The 22,655-nt window shown below is 31.4% G+C and overlaps 1 protein-coding gene across 2 annotated transcripts in view; it reads right to left on the bottom strand.

The window, feature by feature from the left end:
• The window catches only part of LOC119067088 (5-hydroxytryptamine receptor 1-like), a 42,577-nt gene extending 32,542 nt beyond the window's left edge, over window positions 1-10,035 (bottom strand). For both annotated transcript variants that reach the window (XR_005085862.1, XM_037169847.1), the window contains exon 1: window positions 9,465-10,035. The gene's annotated coding sequence lies outside the window, so the exon portion shown is untranslated. The remainder of the gene's footprint in view (window positions 1-9,464) is intronic.
• Window positions 10,036-22,655: the final 12,620 nt, after the last annotated feature.

Below are 22,655 nucleotides of genomic sequence, written 5' to 3'. Positions count from 1 at the left end.
GTTTTTTGTTCTTTATTTTTTCTTTGGCTGAGTTTACATTTTCTCGGTAAAGAAAAGAAAAAATCAAAATAACATGAAGCAAGTTGTTAAATGTTTCTTGTATTTATTTTTCAAACTCTTAATAGCTGTTGATGCTGCGGCTTATTACATCGTTGCCAATATATAAAATTAAATGCGTTTTAATTGATAATTATTCCGTACAAACACAAAATTCAAATTAGTTTCTCATTAAATGAATATATAAAACGGAAAAAGAAAAATTCAACCAAAAACATGTGCAATGTTATGGTAGGTATAATAGAAATTACATTGAAAACAAATTATTCCCATCTTTTATCATTTACTACGGCAACAATGGCAACAATATTATAGTTTGTAAGTTTCTCGCTTCCCACTTCACAAGTTTTCACATTTTCGCATCAAAGACATCGCTCCAAATTGATGGTAATAATTTTCAACATAAAACATCATTTGAATTATGTATCAAATTCGTGTTTGTCGTCGTCAAACTAATAAAACAGGAAGTTGCGCATTTTAATTTAATTTGATATAAAAGTGTACGATCGTAACAAATCTGATGAGAAGACAAATGTCATAAAAAACAGATTTTCCCAGCGAATTTGCTTTTTTGAAGTTTCATTTAATTTTCCACTAAAAATATTTCTTTTGTTTCTTAGGCAATGTGAAATTGAGAGAATTTCGTTGGACGTTTGACGCTGTTATCCCATAGAGTGTTCTCAGAGAGCTCAGAAAGCCAGCTAAATTTAACTGAAAAGCACTGAGAGTAAGCTCAGTTCAAATTTGTATAGACTGTTATTGGCACTTGAGACGCACTGTAGAGGGCGTAATTTTCACAAGAGCAAGAGCAAAGATCACGAGCTGTCATGTCTCTCATTTTTCGATATATTTTTGACGTATCGTGATCTTCGATAAATGATGTTGCCAGCTTGCACCTCAAGTGCTAATTATAACTTGTCTTTGGGTCATTGATATTTTGAAATACATTTTTGACCTAAGAGTAATTATACCTAGAGAGGAAATTTCGAACAAAATTACGTATAATATGTGGTCCCAACATGAAATACGAAATGTTTATTGGTATGTGTGTCTGCCCTCTTATTTAAGAGGGCAAATTGAACTATCAAAAGCGAAAAAACGTCAACGTATACATGTATTGGTGTAAAATTATACGAAATGTGTATCTTATACAAACTGATGTTGGGACCACATTTTGTCGTACATATTTCCTCTCTAGGCATAATTACTCTAAGTTTTTGACAAATCACCAAGGCAAGTTAGATGATCGAAATTTGCGTAATCTGAAATATTTTTCAAATGAGATTTCTGCCCTATATTTACAGTATAAGAAGACATAGTCGTTGCAGTAAATTTTCAAATTTTGAGAAAACATCTTTATCGTTCCGGAGTGAGTAAGTCATACATTAAACGGTTCTGTATATAAGCTTTATATGATACATTAATCTATCGTCGACCGCCACCCGTCCCTAGGGAGTTTTGTTTTACTCTCCATTTCAATGAAAATCCTAACCCCAACGAGAACCGAACTCGGAAACTTTGCGTGAAATCAAGCAGTGCTAACCATTCGACCACTGAGTCTTCGAATACGTACGAATTGCTAAATTGCTGGTTGGATTCTCGCGGCTAATGTGATTCAATTCGAAAAGTAAATAACGTGTACGACTCATGGCGTAGTGTGTGTGTGTGTAGTTGTTATGTGAACCCTTTCTCTTGTATTTTGTTTACGATGAAAATAATTAAATTTCGACTAAACGGATTGTGACAGTGTGTAGTGCGTGATCTCAGGACTTCTGTAACGTAATTAGTTTTTCAATCGGATTAATATATGCCGAGATACAAACCTTTGAAAACTCGATGTGATCAACATGTACAACGTAATAACACGTTTTGTTGAGTCATAAGGGAGTTGAAGGGATTCTGCAAGTCTACGTGATCATTTGATTTAAAAAAAAAAAAAAAAAATTGACGAGGAGCGAACCCAAGACCATCGCATAAAAGTGACGCGCTCTAACCAATTCGGCTACTGAGACTTCGAATGAAGTGGATTTGTTGACACGTTTTTTTTTGCACAATGTGTGTGTGCACGTGTGTATCAGTATATTTCCAGTTTTCGTTTATGTATGACATACTCACCCCGGAACGATAAAATCATATATGTGGTAGTAGGGCTACACTCGATCGTTACACTTCTGTACATAACACACACACTCGCTAGCGCTCGTTAGTGTTATGTACAGAAGTGTAACGATCTCATTACGCCTCCTACCATATAATAGTTATTACATTTTGGCTCAGTTCACTGACATAAACCAGTTGAATTTATGTGATCTTTCCTCTCAGTGAACACTGTATACTTGGATCAATTCAATCATACTCTTTTTTCATACTTTTAGTTAAATCTTAGCATTTTTAAAATTCTTAGCAAATTAATGCTAATTAACAACAAAAATTTGAACTAATTATAAACTCGATAGGTTGGAAACAATCCACTTTGCTTTGCTCTATACTAAAGAGCTTGTAAAGTCACAATTGAATGATCTGGTATCCGGAGCACAACAGTTGGAATGTTTAAATATTTGTGGGAAAATTTAGAACAATGTAGGAAACTTCGGGAAAATGTAGAAATGACACTTAATAACCAAAAATTATTTAAAAAAAAAACAATTTGCATCGCTATGCTAAAATAAATTTTTTTCATAGAGACAATTCTGCCAGGCGGGCCGGTATAAAAAAAAATACGAAAAAATAAAATAAAAATAATGAAGGCAGGTGGTTTGCCTGTACGGAGAACGTTGTAAATGTAATGCAAAGTTTACTTAATAAAAATGGAAAGGATGAAACTGAATGGGGAACAAAAAAGTGCACACGGAAAGCCTAGTTTAAACCAGTAAATGTTACGCGTCTTATACTTCCATCGTAAATTATTTATGGTAATAAGTACAAGTTTCATGTTATGATGTACAATCAAAAGTTATGTTTCTAGTGGGTGTTGTAAAATACATCTCTACTGTTTGTGCAGATGAGAACGTACATTTATATACTATACGTGTTGGCTTTTCGAAAAGTTCTAATCAAAATAATTTCCATTAGAACAACAATTCCTTCGTTTTAAGACCTACAATAATTTGTCGAAAACCCATTTTGTGTGAATAAATACACTTCGCAATGGATGAAGAGGTATGTGTTGATATGTGATGGTTAAGAATATGTATCGGAAAAGACGAAATTATCATCACATTGAACGAAATTGGAATTGAATTTAATTTAATTTTCAAGTTTATAATTAAATGAAATCTATTTCCTAAAATAAATAAAATGTTGGATGAGGTAATGGAAATGTGTTAGAGAGTCGATACATAGATAATATGTGTGCGATGTATATATAATAATCAACGTGAAAGTAAACTGAAGATTTTTTTTTATTTTGCTGAGGGTTAGAAAATGATTGAATAAACAAAACCCAATAAAATAACAATAGACAGAAGAAAAATAAGATAACCCAAAATAAACAATGCAAGAAGTAAAGAAACGTGTTCGTATTAGTTTATTGGAGGAGAAGACGACTTCTCCAACATTTAAGAAAGCCAATTGAAGTTTTTCCTTTGCAAAAAAGAGAAAAGAAAAACAAATTAAGCCACCGCTAGACAACGTTTTAGTTTCTAATAAATAAAGAAAAAAAAAATTGGGACGATATTATGACAGTGTACAGTAGGATAGAATAAAAAAAGTTTTATTTTAGAACAAAAAAAAAACATGAAAATAAGCTGCCACACTAACGAACGAGACATTGTAAATAAACAAACAACAAAGTGGATGATTTTATTTCCGCGGTATCATCATTAGAAGGAACCGCATATCTGGAATAAAAATGCTTTGCGCCGGGAAAATTTATGTTTTTGTTTTAACCGTAACCGAAATTGACAATTTAAAAGCGGAATGTTCTGTTGTCGAGTTGATGTTTCCAGAGGCGATACAGATGATAAGAAAAATGGAAACATCAATGTTGTGCAAAATGGAGTTGAATGGAGTGTTTAATGTGAACGGGGGAAATCACTTCCCATAAATTTTGCACCAAAAAACTCAAATTTCAATTTATGAAAAGTGATTTTTTGTCACATTTGCTATCCGTTTTTGCTTATGAGTAATTCATAAACATTTTCATCAGCAATTGCCCAGAAAGAAGGTAGAAAATTTAAATCTAGTTCTTCGTCTGTTAAATCTGGATTTCAAATAAAATCCACAACAACCCACAACTAAGATCATGACGGCATTCCTGTGAATCCCGACAAATTCACGCCGTAAGTACGGTCGAAATTCAAAATGGAAAGTGCGAAATTCTTTCTAAAGCAGCGTCATTTTCATACAATGAAGCGTTGAAATGTATTTTTCGGTTCACTTTTTCATCGACTCGTTCACTTAAAATTCAAATTTTAGGCGCACTTACGGCGTGAATTCTAAAAATTCCACTTAATTCCATTAATACCAAAAATTCTAATTGTTTTTCCGAAAACTTCCACTCAATCCCAACAATTCCAAAATTCCATCATCCTGTACCACCAATTTGTACTCTTGTTTCCCCTCGAAAAATAATGTTTTGCTTTGGCTCGGATATCATTACCATTTTAACTTGCGAAAGTATCAGCCCCTGACTTAATTTCACTTACCAGCGAAATATCACATTTAGTAGAAACGAATAGAGAAACGAAATTGCCTATTCAGTGCTTATGCCTAATCTCAAATGATCGTGTACGATATTAAAATATTCGTTCTATGAACAAACGGAATAGCTGTTCTTTCGACGATAATCGCCGTTTAAAGTTGTGATATTACTCAATTCCATTACATCGTCTGTGGACATTTTTTTTTCTATTTTATAAAACTCACTTAGATGTGTGGTGATAAAGTCTAATTCAACGCTATTCTCACGTATCAAGATTTATTAATCAATGCAAAAAGTGCAGTCGACTTGAAGTCGAAGTCTTCTCTATGGGAAAAAAGTGAAACTAAAATTTCCATAACTTTCAAAAACGGAGACTATTGTTTGGGAAAACGTTTCTCCATATTTTCTTGAATTGTCAGAAATTTTTCGTTATTTTTTCACGTGAAAAATTTGGAAAATTTAGGAAAATGTTTTACCAGAAATAGTATCTGCTCCATCTGCTCAAAGGTAATGGAATTTGAGTATCTGAATGCGATTTATTTAAAATTCGTATAGAAGATTGTCAATGTCGTTTGAGATGTCAAATGAGCTGTCATTTTCACAAAGCTAACCAAAATGTTACAAAAATTTATATGGAGCTGTCATTGTTTGAGGTTAGCTTTGTGAAATTGACAACTCATTTGACACTATTTTGAGAGAAGAACAGTTATTTGACACTGATCTATTGGCTTTGGTTATAATATGTTACGATAGTAAAAATGAGTTCTCTATTATTGTATTACTTCGTATATTATTAGTACCGTTAGACCGTTAAATATGAATATTGCTATGGATCTGAAATCATTGGGTCTGAACTTTTATTGTCTAAAGCTCCCACAAATTTCAACAAAATAATGAAAAAATAATTCCTTGCGACCAAAGACTTGGCCTAGTTTTTTGTAAATTCCATTCGTAAAAAATATTTTGTCCAACAGTAAAACCCAATCCCAAGTTCAACAAATGGTACATTGACACAATATGAATTATGAATCACATCCAAAAAATAAATACAAATCAGCTCAACCTGATTGCCCAAAAATGTAATCTCTCAATTAAAAGAGAAAATGTGAGCAACATACAGACCAGACTATAAATATTCAATGTTGTTGTTTGATTACAACCAATAAATCATGAACTGTAATCTCAGTTAAATGAAAAATCTTCATTGATATTGTAAAGGTTACCGGACTTATTTTTCTGTCCAATCTCAATCAACATTGATGACTGATGAAACAGATAAACCCGATTATGTCTTTTTCTTATTTCAGTCAAACGTCTTCTTTTTCCTTGTCAGACTTTTCTTGGGGATTGATTGAGAAAAATCATAAATATCGGATTACGAGTGCAACAGTCATAAAGCCAATGCACATAAACATCAATCATTGCAGAGCAGAGCATGGTTATGAAGAAAATGTGAATAGAAAAATCAAGGAAAACGCTCTAGAAAATTGGTAGAAATTGAATTTGTGGAAATTTTTGTTAAAAGTTTTTTATATGAGTGGATCAAATCAGGACATATTATTCGAGAAAATTGCGAAAATTCACGATAAATCAAAAAAGTACGAGAGAAAAAAGTGGCAAAAATATGGGAACAATGAGAACTTTTTTTTGATGATTTCTTAATTTTCGTAAGTTGGCAAAATCAAAAATCTACTAAAATTCGTCAAAATCAAATTCGTGAAAATTCACGAGAAAATCAAGAAATTGTTTTCTCGAATACATGCGCTATTAATTCGTAACACTTTTGAATGGAAAAGCTGACCATCGTCACGATGAATATGAAATGATTCCATTCTACTCAGTTTTAATCAAAATTGATGTGAAATCCGTTTTGAATAAATAAGAAAATTTCAACAGAAAAGAGAGACAGTAAAGAGAAAAGTGCAATGGATTCCGAGGCGAACGCTGAACTGCTCTCAGTTACTGTGACCTGACGTACATGTAACCCATAATTTTTTGACTATATTATTGATGGTAATCGGAACCTAACCGCATTAACTAATAACGATATTAACGGTAATCTATTCTTCGTTATTTTTTCCTGCTACTTTGTTAAAATATTAAGAATTTTAATCCATTTCGACTAATTTTAGTTTTCCTGTCCATAAAGCTTAATTGGAATTACCGAAACGTGTAACGCACAGAAGGTTTTTTCGGTTCTTGTGTTTTTCTACAATGACTTTGTGAAAAAGTAATTATTTTGATAATCCAAACAAAAATAGAGTTTAGATCAATGGATATTATAATTTGTGAACGTGTTTGCTTGCCCATAAAAAAATCGAAAATCTTCTTTGACTCGGGCCCCACACAACACACAAAGTTTACCATTATTACAATCATAATTTCACGGTGAACACTCGAAGGATTTTAATGGAAAACACTTTCATATTAAAATAAATACTTAATTGGAAGTAGTAAATATGGCATCGGTCATGTCTATCATTTTCTCTGCTTCAAGTTTACCTTCGATACCGTTAATGTTAACGTTTATTGCCATTACTTGGAAATTTATTGAGTCCATGAAAGCTATGTATCACCAAAACAAAAAACCAATTGCGATGATACAAAATTTCATTGATCAAATATTTGCTTTTACATTTGATTGATAATTGAATTTGTAATTTTGTATGCATAACCAATTTTCATGATGGTTAAAATGGTTTAAAGAGTTCCATTCGAGTACGGAATACCTCCGGCTGATCGTTACGTTTATGGTTTCGGTATCGTTCGACTTTTCTTTGGACTTTTTATTGAATAATAATTTAGTTAGCAGTTTTTGGTTAGTAAATTTTACTTCAAACATTGATTACATAGTTGGGTAGATATGTAGGCAGCATACAGTCTTAATCTGTTGAAAGGATATTTTATTGAAATTAATAGGGAAAGTGCATTGATAGAAGAAGTTTTTATTTGTAAGGTAAAATTTCGTATAACGACACAACAATTGGTTCGCCATACAGATAACACAATGGGCCTCTACACTAACTTGCCTTAGAGATGAGTGGGCTGCCCGCAACCCATGCCACATACCCACGGGCATGGGCGTAATGGGCTTCAGAGATCGTGGGCATGGGCAAGGGCATGGGCATTTTTATAAAACTTGGGTGCCCAAACTTGGATTTTGTATCGTCATCCCATCAATTCGAAAGAAAGATTTTCCAATAAATAGTGTAATTTCAAGAACTTCTGGTGGTGGAAGTGACAGATGACCATAACTTTTCACATGGCGGAATAATTTTATGTCTGAAACGGTCATCATTGACATGGAAATCACTAGCAGATCGTCTTTATATACAAACATATTACCCATGATATACAAGACGCACTTAATAAATCAGCGATTTTTTGCTGACAAAGTTTATGGGCTGGGCCAGCCATAGTGGGCCTGTGGGCACAAAAATTTGCTATGCCCACTCATCTCTATTGCCTTATACATGTCCGTGTGGGATGACTTTCGATTTGTTAGGGATTAAAAAATGTTGATTAATCCAATTGGATTGTTTTTCCTCTGTAACAACGGTTCGAAATAAACTCCGATGTGATAAAGAACGAAATGGCTTAGTTTGAAGATTCCAATTTGGTGTGCTGTGGGGTCTTGGGTTTAAATCTTGTCAGGCAACATGAACCTTTTTTTAACGTGACATTCAAACATTCCAATTTCACCAGTTCGAAAGGTTAATCCAGATGATCTGTTAATTTCTCAAAGATTTGAATCTAGGTACTTCTATTCATACTTCCATCCATAGTTCTATCTGTGTACATCTTATTTTTTTGAGCTTTCGAGGATATTTCGCTTTCGATTTAAAAAAAAACCGAAACCTTGAAAATCAAAAAGATAAAATCACCATGTCACTTTCGTCATATTTTGTGTGACAAAGGTGTGGACAGCCATGGTCTCTAAAGCCTCTAAAAATGTGCGATATATGTGGTAAAAATTGACAATCCACAAAATCATATACAATGTCCCAGTTAACAACATCTGTCGGTCTAAAGAGCATATGGTTTTTGGCAAAATAAATTAAAAAAATCGTCTTGGTTTCTCTATGAGACATTTGAAAAAAGAAAAATCAGTAAAACGGAATTTTTGCCGTGGGCAAAGCAGTAGAAAATAAAATTCGAAGAAATTTTCAATTCTCCAAATTTTTTCAAAAAGAAATTTTCTTCGCATAAAATCTATATTCCGTTTAAACGTTAAGAAACGATAAGAAAAAAATCAATTTACAAAATGTATAATGTATCACGTCCGTTAAAGTATTGTAAGTTATTGTAAATTGAAACCAAAATAGACGACAAAAAAATTCACATATTTTAAACACATAATATACCACACTATACAATAGCAAGAACGAAAAGAACAATCCGAAATTGTATTCACCATAATTCATGAGATGAATTCGAATATAAGATTACTAAAATTACTTAAATTGATACAAAAGATCAGTTACTTTTCCTTTTTAGCAATGGCTACTTTATAGAACCTTACGAGTGCTAAGAGTATGGAAGATGAAGATGAAAAAAGTAGATGAAAGAGAAATAAATTGAATATATCAATTAAATTGAAATACGACAGTTAAATAGTGTATAAAAACATACGGCTGTTTGAATAATTTTGGTTCAATGAATGAATTACGGTCTTTCAAATTAATTTGACAAGTTTCTTGTGTTTGTTATTTCGCCAATATTTCAGTACACATACTACAAAACGTGAATAATTTGTAATGCTAACCTGGCAATAAATCCGATTTTTTTTCGAATATAGATTCTGTTTAAATAAATCCGTGATTCCGTAAATTGTATTCACGTTAATCCTGTTGATCCGTATTTAAAATTCCACTCTAACTCTTTTTTTTTATTTTGTGCGATTTATCATCACTTCATTGTAAATTCACCGAACAATTTTTTTTAGCAGAGCACTCTATAAGTTTTTATCTGATTTTTTATTCTTTCCCTTTCTTCAACAAAACCATTCGTCTGATAATTTTTCTTTTTTTTTTTCTTCTTCTTTTTCAAATTATTTTTTCCATCTAACGGAAACTTTGAATCTTTTACTTGGAAAAATAATATGAAAAAAATAAAATAAAATCGAAAATATAACAAAGATATTATCACAGCATATTCACCATATAACCATTTGCTCTAAAGTATATCATTATAGAGGAACAAAATCATAAATTTTCACCTTGCCGTAAAAACAAAAATTAACGCCACAAATATTTTTTTTTTATTTTACTTTTTTTTCCTATTCAAGTGGTACGAACTAAACCTTTCGTGTTGATTTTCATTTTCTAACTGTTGAAAAGAGCAAGGTCTTTTGAAGAGAAAACCTTTAGCGTACTCAAATTCGATTTTCTCCCAAAAATTATGTGCGACTATGAATGTGGCCATACAGTACATATATTTAATGATGCGCAAGAATGATGTGCGTACAATTGCTTATGAACCAAACATTCGTCCACAATGGCCCGTTTTTATCGTGGAAATGAACCAAATATTTTACAGCACGGTTCAAGTGTTTGATAACGTTTTTTGTTAAACACATCATGAAAACAAGTATTCGCACTTCGATTCTGCCAAATGGTTAAGTGAGATTTGGACTAATAATCTAAGTGCAAAGCATTCCAGTGATGCTCTTCGATTCTTTTTAATGGTCATGCCATTTATGCGGGTTTGTTTAAGTGAATTTCATACATTATACATTCGAAATGTAAGTCATTAAAGAAATATTCGAAACATTCAACAAGGTCATGAATTGATGTATGCATCAAAATCTCCACTTACAATTTTTAGTACCTCTTTTGAGAAGTAGATGGCGGCACCAAGTGTGATACAACGGTTTGTTATGATTTTCATACAGAGTGTTTCAATAGAACAGTTTGCAACAGTGTTTTAGAACAGATAGACTGCGGGAAGAAAAACCAAAACAACAAATTCAATTCATTAAACAGAACCGTTTTTAAAACTTTTCATACTTATTGAAGGAATAGATTAAGAGACAATAGCACATGAGCGAAAGTACTAAATTATTCGTTTTTAACCCTCTTGTAAAACAGGACATCTTAGAGAAATTTTACACTTTCAGTTTGACAACTTTATTTGTGAAAACGGTTATTTTAGCTCGTTTCAATGTAGAGTTCAAATAAACGGTTATTTTAGCTCGTTTCTAAGAAGAGTTCAAATAAACGAATGATGCATAACCTGGAATTGGACTGCCAACTGCTTAGGGGCCATTCAAATAGTGCGCACGCACTTAAGGGGGGAGGGGGGTCTGAAGTTGGAACTTTTTATATGGAAAATCGCGTGCGAAACGGGGGGGAGGGGGTCAAAAAATGACCGCGCACTGCGTGCGCACTTTATGAATGACCCCTTATCGTATGCTACTATGACTGCTTGTGGGCTTATGATTCTTATTTTGAATGTTACTCTGAGTTTTATGTTAGACTGTTTCGAGATTTTTGTTAGACTTTTATCAGACTTCGCTGAGACTTCTATGAGACATTTCTGAAATATTTGTTAGATTTTTGTGAAGTATGCAAAGCATTTTTTACGGTTCTGTTACTTCAAATGTTGCAAGTTCACGTTTTATTATAAAATTGATCATGCAATTTCCATACGAATCATTAGTGAAACATTTACCGAAACACACAAAACAGATTTAATTTTTAATCGCAATGAGCTTCTAGAGAAAGAGCTGAAGAAAACTACGAAGTAGCTGGCGACGAGGAGCTGAATGAAGAGTCTGATGAATCGGACGAATATGAATCAGATGAATCTGAATCAGATGAATATGAATTGGATGAAATTGAATCGGATGACGGTGCAAGTTTCCTCATAGAAGTAGATGATGGCTGTATTGGTGAGACAACACCTAATGTCACCGTACTGAACATTCTGTCATTTTTTGAGACACAATTTAACGTGGACAGCATTGGAGCATCTACTGAAATTAATAAATTAAATATCGCCAGGAGCAGCACCTACAACTAAATACCTAGTGGATTTGTTTGAAGACAAAAGTACCGACCTAAATGTGTACGTGTAACACGGAAACGTCTTCAGTCGCATCACAGCAATCCACCACAGCTGTTGGAAAACCACCATTGACAGAAAATCCGTTCAATGAAATATCGCTTACTCACAAACAGAAAACTCTACTGGATAGCTACGTTAAACCGAAATTAGTTTTGGGAATGCTAATCGGAGATATGGCAGTAATGATATTCAACAAAACTGCAAAACACTTAGACAGACAACGATTGGGGTACATGATTGGTAAGACACCGTAAATTTTACTTACGTTTCAGAGTACATCACCGAACACGCAGCTTATCCAATCACCGAGCGCGAATTGAATCGCTATAACAAAAAAATGAACAACCTGCGTCGTGCAGAGGACGAAAAGAAAAGAAAAGTAGCCCGTGGCGGCGCCGAGGCAAACACGAAGAAACGCAGGAAAAATGAAGCACACAACGACGAGAAACGAAACACGAAACAACGGAAAGAAGCTACACCAACTCGCCAAACATATCTGATTTTGTATGTCAGAAAATGTGTACGGATGTATTACTTGATAATATTGTAGAAGAAAATACTCAAAATATTTAATACTGTCAATGTAGTTGAACAAGAAAATAATTCAGATACAGATACGGATTGTCGATAGTGATTAATTTAATTCGTTTATTTGAAGAAAAACAGAATATATGGACATTCAATTTGTTCTATTTTTCTTCAAATAAACGAATTAAACGAAAAAAAAAACTAAATTTTAACTCAGAAAAATCTCAGGAAGGAAATAAAACTAAAAATTAATAAATGTCTGAAAAATGCCTCAAAATCCTCACCAAAAAATCCGAGAAAAAATCCTCAACTTTAACTCAGAAAAATCTCAGAAAGGAATTAAGGTAAAAGCAAAATAAAATGATCGAGTCTGGTTTTTGACAATTGAAATTCTTTGAAATTTTTGTTATTGCGGATTCGTTATCTATGAACATAACCAAACCGTCTGCTACCAATGCAACATGTTACAAACGGCATATTAATCTGAAAAGCCCACAGTACTTGGTACGGGGTTAAAAATCTCTATAATAGGAAATTCGTAGAAAATCTAATAGGCGATCTATGGGCTGCCGTCAACGCCCGTGTATGGAGTTCATCGATTCGTGATTTTGTTGAGTATGAGGAATTCACTCAACAGTACTTTAACAAAGTAATCTGAATTACTACTTTTAATCAGCTTAGCCTAAATCATTTGGCAGATGCTATTTGCACCCGAGTACAAATAGTCAATATGAACACTATTTGCACCCGATTGCAAATAGTCAATATGAGCGCTATTTGCACCCGGGTGCAAATAGTCAATATGGATACTATTTGCACGTGGCGGGTGCAAATAGTCAATATGAACACTATTTGCACTCGGGTGCAAATAGTCAATATGTACGCTGTTTGCACTCAGGTGCAAATAGTCAATGTATGAGCTATTTGCAGTCGAATGGTCTGTTAACATTATGAAATATGATTTCGCGCGGCGCGAAATCATATTTCATAATGTTAACAGACCATTCGACTGCAAATAGCTCATACATTGACTATTCCTTCGCTTCGACTAACAAAAAACATGTTTTTCAAACAAAAATTTCATTTCGTTAGATTTGTCAAGAAAATAATTCCAGTGAATTACGTCAATATTTTTTCTTTCGACGCTTTGTGGAAATTGCATTTCCCCAAGGTCTCAGAAGGGCAGCTAAATGTAGTGCATTTTGACAAAGGCTACTCATTTGGACCACACCAAACTCCTCTCTTGTAAACAGTTGGTAGATGGAAGAATTCAGGAATAAATTAATCTCCTTAGACAAATTGTAGAAATATGAATTCAGTAGGGACGAACCAACAGTTTGTAGAAGGATGAATTCAGTTGGAACAAACCAAACTCCTTACTTTCAAAGTTTGTAGAAGGATGAATTCAATAGGAACAAAGGAAAGTCTTTCCTCACAAATCGTATATGGATGAATTCAGTAGGAACAAACTAAACTCCTTCCTTACACAAATTGTAGAAAGATGAATTCGGTTGGGACGAACCAAACTCTTTCGTTACAGTTTGTAGAAGGATGAATTAAGTACAAACTAAACTCCTTCCTTACACAGCTCCTAACAGGGTGATTTCAGTAGGAACAAACGAAAGTCCTTCCTTACACAACTTGTAGAAGGATGAATTCAGTTGAACCAAACTCCTTCCTTACACAGCTCCTAACAGGGTGAATTCAGTAGGAACAAACGAAAGTCCTTCCTTACACAACTTGTAGAAGGATGAATTCAGTTGAACCAAACTCCTTCCTTACACAGCTCCTAACAGGGTGAATTCAGTAGGAACAAACGAAAGTCCTTCCTTACACAACTTGTAGAAGGATGAATTCAGTTGAACCAAACTCCTTCCTTACACAGCTCCTAACAGGGTGAATTCAGTAGGAACAAACGAAAGTCCTTCCTTACACAACTTGTAGAAGGATGAATTCAGTTGAACCAAACTCCTTCCTTACACAGCTTCTAGAAGGGTGAATTCAGTAGGAAAAAACGAAAGTCCTTCCTTGCACAAAAATCTAGAAGGATGAATTCAGTTGGAATAAACCAAACTATTTCCTTACACAGTTTTTAGAAGGATGAATCCAGTAGGAACGAACCAAACTCCTTCCTCACAAAGTTTGTAGAAGGTTGAATTCAGTAGGAACACACCAAACTCCAAACATAGTTTCTAGAAGCATGAATTCAGTAGGAAGAAACGAAAGTCCTTCCTTGCACAAAAATCTAGAAGGATGAATTCAGTTGGAATAAACCAAACTATTTCCTTACACAGTTTTTAGAAGGATGAATTCAGTAGGAAGCCAAAATCCTTCCTGGCAGTTTGTAGAAGGATGAATTCAGTTGGAACAAACCAAACTCCTTCCTTACACAATTTCTAGAAGAATGAATTCAGTAGGAACGAACCAAACTCCTTTCTTACAAAGTTTGTAGAAGGATGATCTCAGTAGCAACAAACGAAAGTCCTTCCTTACACAGTTTGTTGAAGTTATAAAATTCAGTTGGATCCAACCAGACACTTTGTTTATACAATTTGCAGCGAATTGTGCGAGTAGCATTTTCGATAATAAAATCCGTACATTGTTAGCAAATGATTTTTTTATTATTTCCGATAGTTTTAAAAAGTTGGGTGCAAATAGCGTTAATATTCACTATTTGCACCCGGGTGCAAATAGTGTTCATATTAACTATTTGCACTCGGGTGCAAATAGTGTCCATATTGACTATTTGCACTCGGGTGCAAATAGTGTTCATATTGACTATTTGCACTCGGGTGCAAATAGTGTTCATATTGACTATTTGCACTCGGGTGCAAATAGTCACTTCGAAATCATTTTGTTCACTTCTATTTTGTGTCCCACTGAATAATGTCATTTTGTGTTTGGTAAACCCTGAAACTTTAATCCTTTACAATCCAATAAGGTTCCAATCTCTAACAGATTTATGGTCTGATGCGCCAAATCCCAACACAGTAGGACAACTGACAGTGCACAGTGGACAAGTAGATACGTCTCAAAACTTTTTTCGGAAGGAAACGCCTTTCATCACAGCATACTCTAATTTTGTCAGTAGCAATCGGTGCATCTCAGTGTCAAAACCCTCAGTCAAATCAATAAATAAGCCAGTCACTACGTCCCCATCAACCTTCGAGCTGATCAATTCAAATAGATCAAAATTAGCAAAGGTTAAACAAGTCCCACAAATAGGATATCACAGAAGAAACACAACATTTCAAGGACCCCAAAGGATAGCATAGCCAGGACATTTATTTGTATCGAAAGACATGATTATTGAATGAACGTCACATTCTGAGACTGTCTCAAAAAATATCGAAACAGAATTCAAGTTGTCATTGTCAGTCTCTGGAATCTTACTGGCTAGATCCTTTCCAATACTAGCAAAAAACTCGTTGAAATTCTCTAGCATAACCCTTTCGTCTACATCATTTCCACGCTCCTTCAGAAATACGGCTCGCTTCATTCCCTTCACTCTGCGCAAAACGGTATTGATATGTTTCCACAGTCTCTTGGGAGTAAACTAAAGTCGCGTGAAAGGTCGTCGTAGTTGTGAATTTGAAACTTCTTAAGTTCAACGTTCAACGCCTGAAGCTTACCATTCGGAAAAGAGTACAAATTTTTCCCAGCTGGAAAGGGAATGGAAAACACTGCATGAAAGAAAAAACCATCTGTATATATATATATATGTATATATATATATTATATATATTTTATTATTCCAAGTTCACATTTTAATATATTACAATATTTTGTATTTTTTTTCTGATATTTTTTTGACATTATAATTATTATGTGTACATCGTACATGAATTTTCTTGCTTTTTTATATTTTAAGTGATTATTTAATTTAAAAAAATTATAATTAATTTAAAAAAAATGTTTTTTTTTTCCTTTTTTAAAAAAATTGGGATTGAATAAAATATTATTCAGTTTACGTTATCGGTACGGTTTAGGATTCAAGAAGGATTGTTTTTTTATCATTTTCAAATTAATCTAAGACATATTCATGTAAGTGTGTGTGTGTGTGTGTGTGTGTGGTAATGTAGACTTTCATTTTTTTTTGTTTAATTTCACTTTTATTTTTGCAAAATTCAATTTTGAAATTTATAAAAGCTTGCAAAAATATTTTTTTTATTTCAATTCGATAGTCTCTGTTAGTTTTTCCTCTTCATCTTTTTTTGTTTTCTTTTATTTAAATTTGATATTTTGTCTCATTACGGTAAATCGTATACTATGTTCATATTAAATATGTATAGTGCACATAGTTTTTATTTTTCATTTTTTTGGCTCAAATTTCTTAGATTTTGTTTGTTGTGTTTCTTCTTCTTCTTCTTCATTTTGTTCTTGCAACATTTTCAGTTGAAACGTTTCGTCATAATTTCTTAGTGGCAAACGAATAGAAAAAAATTTAATCATAATGATAAGTTCAGGTTTAGAGTAAAGGTTCTGCTTTAGATTTTCAATTTTCCCGCTAATAGGTTTTTAATCTATTAAAAAAAACAAATATTTGGTCCCCATTCATATTTTTTCCTTAAATTTTTGTTGTTGTCGGTTTTATAATTTTAACGAGCTGTGGCACCCTTGCCATTTCACTTTGAAACATTTTGCTCGACTGGGCTGGTTTTAACATAAAAATGCTCTCGCATAAGTACGAATCGGTTTTTATTTTAAGCTGTAAAAAACGTTCTTTTTTTTTCGCGACAAATTTAAATACTGAAGTAAACTTGTCTCTAACAATAACAAAAAATAAAATAAAAAGAAATGTGTGCTAGGCAGAGTTTCAACCACTTCTACGGTAAGGAATATGCAATACAACAAGAAATTTTGTTAAAAAAAAAACGTTTTATAGTAAAAAGTTTTTATTTTTATTTCGGTTAATTTAATTTTTTTTTTATTAACATGTAAACGTATTAAACTATCGAACCATCACCGAATTATGTAAGTGTAAAAAGTTTTACAAAATAATAATTTACGTATAACAAAAAAAGAAAAAAATTAAAAATTAAAAAATTAAATTTATTTAATTTTAGACAGTTAAATACTCCATTTCGTATAAATCTAGAGTCCTATAAAGTTTTTTTTTTAAATCAATTTTCCGCAGGTAATCCATTTTTTTAAGAAGCAATTTCATGCGTATCCGTTTTAGTTCGTTTATTATTTTCAAATTTCAGCCTGTCATAGCTTCTTAATAAAATGAAGATTTTCTTTCACAAAAATATGAGCGATTTCATTTTGTTGTACAATGTAGAAAACTGTTTTTTGTTTTTAGTAATTTTGGTTGTACTCTTTAAATTAGTTACACAATAATTAATAATCCTTACGCATATATTTCATTCATTCATTGATTGGAATAAAGTAAAAATAATAATAATAATAAAAAAGTTAAGTGGTCAAGCTCGTCCATTACTAATAGTAAAATAAAAATAAACTATACAAAATTACATAACTAATAACTTAACAAAATATATATTTTATCAAAAAAATGGAATTATGTGTTATCATAATTACAGTAATTAAAATGTTACTAACTAACACTGGCACAAGCGGGCCTGAACATATTTTTTTCTCATTTATTTACCATTTTTTATTGTTTTTTTAAATTATTTTAATTTTTATTTTCTTAAAGCAAAATAACGATGTCTACAACGCAAAGCTATTAATTTTCCTCAATGTTCTTTATACGAATATATATTTTACTCGAATATGTTGCTCAAATAATTCTTTGCTCTGGCCTCTGAACTTTATGTCGATATTCATTGGTTCATTTTTTTATTTGTTTTGTTTTTATTAAATCACAAATGAACCGCTAATTTTTCCATTGATTCTTCTTTCGGTCTTTATTTTGTGTTTTGTTACTTTGCACATAATATTTAACATAACTTCCATGTTAAACTAAAAAAAACATCGAAGACAATGTCAATTTTTTCATTTTATTATTTTAGATCGAAAAAAAAACGGACACGAAAACATTCTGTTAAAATATTCGCAAAACAAAATGACCGGTTTCTTGACTTGCACCAATGAAATTCAAAATGAAAAGAACCGAATGTCAAAACAAAGTCGGACTTTACTATTTTGCAAAAACTTAATTTTCATTTCGTCAATTTCCGATGAATTTATCATTCTCTCACATGACTCGAAGAAGTTTTTTTAATCAAAAAGTGAAAGAGTAGCAATAGGTTTGTCTTCTTTAAATAAAAATTTGTTGACAAACGATTGTAACTTTGACTTTTTGGTTATTTATTGGGCCATTTTATCTAGTTAACAGATTACCGGAGTACACGCAAATATCAAATTAAAAATAATATTTGTAACAGAAAAATGCCTACGTTCCGTAAAAAACCCTCTTTTACTTGCAAGTTCAAATTTATTAAATTTGTTTTCGTCTCTTTTCATTTCTTGACTGCCAACTGTTTTCGGTTAAATAAATTAAGGAATGAAATTTCACTTCATTGTTTGACGAAAATGCTGTCTATGTATGACTAGCATTTTCGTTTTTTTTTTTTCATTTTGTTTTCGTCGATATTACATTTTAGAAATGCACTTGTGGAACCGGTAAAATTGCGACGAGAGGTTAAAAAGCTTTCCAAAAGCTTTTTGTATAAATCGTTTTAACGAATTCATAATTTTTGGATCGTTTCAATTTAATGAGCGAATTTTTCGATGGTTTTTCGACCATTTGAAATAAAAGTTTACAAAAAAATGATCTTATATCACCTTTTATTAGCTGGCTTGTACTCAATTTTTCCGTCGCAACTACATGGTCTGATGTTTTGTTTTTTATTTTTGTATTTTGTATTGACTTGGTAATGGTTCAACCGTTGTAAATACTATAATGTGCTCTAAAATTTCATTCATTATTATACTCGGGAAAATTAAGATAAAATGATTCGATTAAAAAGGAGAAAACAAAAATTTTATGAAAGACAAATAAATTTAGTTGATTTTTGTATTTTGTTTATTGATTATGGATTGTTATTATGCTATTGTTTGTATTTTGTTGTTTTTTTTTAAATTTTAATGATAACTATTGATTTATGACATCTAATATATTGTGTTTGTGTGCTCTATTTCAAATTAAATGTAATTATAGATATGCAAATACAAGTTTATTTTTATAATAATTTGAATTGATAATGTTTGGTTTGTTTTGTCTTTACAAGATGTTTAATTATACGTTTTATCCTTTTAATTTGAAAAAATCTTAAATTTGCGAATTAATCCTATTTTCCATTTCTGCTCCTTCTTCTTCTTCTTCTTTTACTAAAACAAACGAGTAGATTATTAACTAGTATTAACGTTCCCGATACGTTTCTTTGTTTTTAGTTGTTGATTTTCTCTAATTCATATTATCTGAAGATACAGTAAAACAAAAATAAAACAAAATTGAAAAACTAAACAAGCATTGTATTACGAGTATACAAAACTACAATTAATTAAATTATAAAAATTCATTTCGGTCAGGCGGAGTGTATTTTTATTGTTATTATCTCTTGGAATGACTAATTTACTTTAAGAAACTTTTTTTTTCTTCAATTTTCTCACTTCAGGTTGTTCATTATTTCATATTTTGAGAAACCAATCGCTAAGTAATCTTCAGACGTGGATTTTTAAGTGGAATGTCAAGTTGTGTGAAGTGACAGTTTCTCATCGAGAAATTTAACTGGAACCGTAACGTTGATAAGCGGTCACAACAAATCGGTTATTTTGTGTGATACATCATTCCGATTTTACGGATCGTTTAAATTTATTTCGAACGTCATCAATCGTGATCTATTTTATAAGTAAACCGTTAAGGAACAGAAGACTTTGTAATATTTTCAAATGTTCGGTAGATCCTCTAGCTAAGTGATACGTTGTATTAACTTCATTCCATTCTTTCCTCATTTCCAAACTGATTTTTATTGACAATAATATTCTTTGGCACACCAGCTAGGTATTAAAAACTCTAAAGAGTTTGCCGAAGAAGTTACTCGATTGTAAGGAAAATATTTTACAAAATAAAAAATGTTCAAATTTGTAAAACTTATCTACCTCTTCCTTAACGGTTTAATTACAAATAAATTCAAAATAAAGCCTTAAAAATGAAAGGCTCAGCGACGGGATGTCAACTCAAATTAATTTTTGTGGAATCTCCCCATTTAAAAATTTTGAAATTCGTATTGGATGAAATAGGCCAGTGGCAATAAAATTTCACGAAATTATTATTATTTTTTTCTCTTCAATGTTCTCATAATTATAAATTTCATTTTTTTACGTTTTTTACTTTCTCTAAATTTAATTTTGAATAAATATCACAAAACAATTTTTTTCTCATTTTTTTTTTGCTATCACAATTAACAATCACAATTTTGAAAGAAAATTTAATTTTCGCCAATTAGTTTTTTTGTGAACACTGAATAGTGACAGTTGTTACACGTCACCGAATTAGAATAATTTTACCGATTTATGATTTACTTTCAGACCAGAATCGAAATGAAATTTTGGTTTTAATTTTTATTTGATTAAAATACGGTAAATGAAACCATTAACTTACCTAAAATATGTTTTTTTGTTTTGTTTAAATAATTACATTTTATAAGAAAAGTTTTTTTAAGGGACTATCTCACAATAGCTTTGACCATTTATTGAATAGGTATGAATTTCACATTTTGGTATATCAATTAACCATCTAGTTACGTTTGTAAAACACTAATGCAATATTATTTTTTATTTATTAATTTTGATATCGTAGTTTCACTTTTCTTCTCTTCCACAATTAAATCAAAAAATCAAGTTTTTGTTGTCTCTCTTTTCATTCATATCATTTTTGTTGTAAACGTTTCTTTTATTTTTTTATTTTTTTATTTTATTTTTGTCTTTTTGTAAATAACAAAACCTCCACACTGGCTGCATTTTCATAATTTAAGGCAAAAAGATTTGCCAGTCGAGGAGAGCATTTTTTAAAAATATTTTAAAGAAATTTTATTTTTGTTTTTTATGTTTTTTTTTGTCATTTTATGTTTGGGCATATGTGACGAAATCTAATGTTATTTTTATAGTTACATACCAATAAGAATGCCCGTAAATAAGATCAAAAATATCCTTGAGTTTTTGTTTTTTTCTTTTCTTTAAATATATTTTTGTTTTTACTACTGATATATTTTTTTAAACTTATTTTTTTGCAATATAAGTATGATAGGTCTCAGGTTTTAGCTTTTTGTTGTTGTTGTTGTTAAAAAAAATTACTGTTGATGTGTTTCTTCGTAATAGAATTTTATTTTCTTCTCTTTTGTTTGTTAATGCTGGGTGTATAGAAGTCAATGTGGTAATATGAACTTTGAATTTAAAAAAAAAATGGTTTCCACTATTTCCTTTTCTTTACAACAATTGGTATAATTTTTCCAACTAATTTTTATTTTATTTTTAATTTCTCATTTTTTTTAAGAAAAAAAAAAGATTATTCTGGCACATACATTATATGGTTGTTCATTTTTATCTCCTTCATTCAATATTTTAGGTATTGTTTGTGCTGATGTTGTATAGCTAAAGCAGAAAGTTTTTTTTTTTAATTTTGGAATCACTGCTAAACAAATTTGACAGAACTTGATGAATTAAAGAAAAAAAATCTTTTTTTTTGTTGAAATAGCGAATTGTTTTTTTACTCAAGAATCGTTTGTTGTTATTCGTCAAACTTTTTATTTTTTTTTATTTTAACATCAATTCAAATAATGCGAAACAGAATTCAATCACTGTGTGTAATAGAAAAAAAACTATATTTAGTAATTAACTGTAGAAGTATTCAATATTTTCATAATAATAATAAAATTACAAGTTTGATTCCGCATCACTAACATTTTGATTTACTGACCAGTTTTGAATTAAACAAACAGAAAAAATGAACGACGATGGAATTAGGCAAATATATATTGGAAATGGAATAACTTTGGAGAAAAAAATTGATTCGGTTGACTTATCAGTCAAACATAATGAACAATGAGATATAATTAGAAAATGGTGGATTTTCAGAAGGGCCTGACAATTAAAAATATTTCACTAAATTTCATTGAATTTCACTAAAAAAATGTTTTATGGAAATTCAGTGAAATTTAGTGAATAAACTCTCAATATTAAGACCTGTTTTTCAGAATCGAAACACAATTATATCAAGGGATCGTCCTTCTTCACTTCTGCTTCTGAATTTGGCATTTTATAAGAATGAATCGGAAAATTATTTATTTTTTAAGTTTTACTGTGAATAAAATTCGAAAACAAAACACAAACTTCCGTTCTTAACGAAAAAAGAAAAGAAAAACTTAAAAGAAAAGCTGTATGTACAACTTAT

The sequence above is a fragment of the Bradysia coprophila genome, assembly GCF_014529535.1.
Source record: "Bradysia coprophila strain Holo2 chromosome X unlocalized genomic scaffold, BU_Bcop_v1 contig_117, whole genome shotgun sequence".
NCBI lineage: Eukaryota > Metazoa > Arthropoda > Insecta > Diptera > Sciaridae > Bradysia > Bradysia coprophila.
The sequence above is the reverse complement of the archived record's forward strand: the minus strand, read 5'-3'. Positions and strand labels throughout refer to the sequence as shown.